The sequence below is a fragment of the Lepidochelys kempii genome, chromosome 14 (genome assembly GCF_965140265.1).
Source record: "Lepidochelys kempii isolate rLepKem1 chromosome 14, rLepKem1.hap2, whole genome shotgun sequence".
Lineage (NCBI taxonomy): Eukaryota > Metazoa > Chordata > Testudines > Cheloniidae > Lepidochelys > Lepidochelys kempii.
This window is the reverse complement of record NC_133269.1, coordinates 36,682,132-36,684,302: the sequence shown is the minus strand read 5'-3', so window position 1 is coordinate 36,684,302 and position 2,171 is coordinate 36,682,132. Positions and strand designations below refer to the sequence as shown.

At 41.4% G+C, this 2,171-nt stretch overlaps 1 pseudogene; it reads left to right on the top strand.

Annotated features, from left to right (window-relative positions):
• Positions 1 to 340: 340 nt before the first annotated feature.
• On the top strand, positions 341 to 1,423 carry LOC140897500 (olfactory receptor 6F1-like; annotated as a pseudogene).
• Positions 1,424 to 2,171: the final 748 nt, after the last annotated feature.

The following is a 2,171-nucleotide window of genomic DNA, read 5'->3' as shown; positions in this document are numbered from 1 at the left end:
TAGGGTTCAAGGACAAGGCAAAATTTGTACCTTGTGGAATTTTTTTAACCTCAGCAGGTAAGAATAAGCTTAGGGGATCTTTCATGCAGGTCCCCACATCTGTACCCTAGAGTTCAGAGTGGGAAAGGAATCTTGACAGGCACCCTTGAAAATTGTACCTGTGATGTCTAACAATCCATGTAACAAAGCTTCTCCTGAATTATGATCTTTTGTATCTTGACAGATGGAGCCTGTGACTGGAATAGAGAAGGAAATCTACTCCAGGATATAGGAATTTATCCTTCTGGGCTTCCTCCGTAGTCAATATTTGCAGATCTCTCTGTCTGTGGTGTTTACCATGATGTATGTCCTGACAGTTGCAGGAAATGTTGCCATCCTAGTCCTAGTGAGGGCCAGCCATCAACTCCGCACCACCATGTACTTCTTCCTTTGCTACCTCTCCTTGCTGGAGATATGATACCCCACAGCCTGTGTTCCCAAGACCATTGTAATTTTCCTGGGGAAAAACAGAACCATCCCCTTTAGTAGCTGCATCCTGTAGATATACTTCATTTTCTCCCTGGGCTGCACAGAATATTTCCTCTTGTCCGCCATGGCCTATGACTGCTATCTGGCTATTTGCTACCCATTGCACTATAGCACCATCATGAACAGCACCTTCTCTGCTCAGCTGGCCCTTGGCTCCTGGGTGTGTAGTTTCCTGGCTATTTCTATCCCAGAATCCCTGAGAGTTAGATTGTCCTTCTGTGGCACTAACGTCATTACTCGTTTCTTCTGCAGCATAGATTCCTTCATCATTCTCTCCTGCCCAGACACCTATGTGATTGAGATGGCAGCTTTTATCATCTCGATCATCGTCATCCTGGGATTATGTTCAATAACTCTGGTCTCCTACATTTACACCCTCTCCACCATACTGAGAATCCCGTCAGCCCAAGGCCAGCAAAAGGCCTTTTCCACTTGCTCTTCCCCTCTCACTCTTGTGATTATATGGTACAGCTCCACCATGTTCCTGTATGTCAGGCCTTCCAGACAGAATGCCTTGGACATGAACAAGACTGTCAACACTTTGAATACTATTGTAACTCCGCTGTTCAACCTCTTCATTGACAGTCTGAGAAACAAAGAGGTGAAGGAGACTTTATGGAAGGTATTCAGTGGGACATGAAGTTGTTTTTGAATGGCTTAGATGTTACTGGGTCTGATTCTCAGCCTATGCTCATGTTCCTTTTGGTAGTAACCGTCCTTGTTGTTGTTCTTTTAATCCTGGTTCCAGTTTTACATTTACAACTTTTGTATTTGGGTAAAATGTTCAGAAGTGCCTAAGGGCCAGATTTGCAAAGGAATTTAGGCACCTAAAGATTCAGATAGGCCCCTAAACACCATGAAAGATGTGGTTTCTAGGAGCCTAATTTTTATTGAAAATCTACTGGACGTGAGCTCCTAAGGGGCATATTTTCAAAGATATTTTGGTGTCTAAAGATGCAGATAGTTGTTTAGTGGGCTTTTCCAAAGCACTTCAGCAGATGAGGCACCAAAATCCCATTGATTTCAGTGGTAGCTACAAATACTTTTGAAAATCTGTCCCTTAAAATCTCTCGAGAGGTCCCATTGGCATGAATGAACATCTTTCAACTGAATTAAATGGCCTTTCGATCAGGCCCTATGTAGACATTACTTTTAGCAATTCACATTTAGGCCCCCATCCTGAGATCCTTACTCAAGTGCTGAATTATATTATTTTGAGTCGTCCACTTGACTCTAATGGGACTACTCACACTAGGAAAGAAAGCTTGTGCATAAAGCGTGTGCAAGATCAAGACTTTAGTGACACTGAATCTACACTCAGAAGTTTGTCCTAAGTTTAAATTTGTAGCAACTCCAGAATTTTCATTATCTGTGATGTATGACTGGTTGGCCAACTCACACGACATTGTGTCTGTTCCTTGGTTCAATAGCTGAAAAATTATTAAACAGCAGACTAAAGAACAACATGCAGGAAATAAAGAATGATGAACAACGATGGTGGATTTTTTTTTTTATTAGTGAAGAATTTCAAAAAATCAAATTTATTTCCCTTTTTAAGGGTTCTAAGTTTGGGGGTCCTACATGTTGGTAAATGGAAACAATTCAATCAAGTTTTTTTATAAAGTTTTCCGTTTAAATGTGGT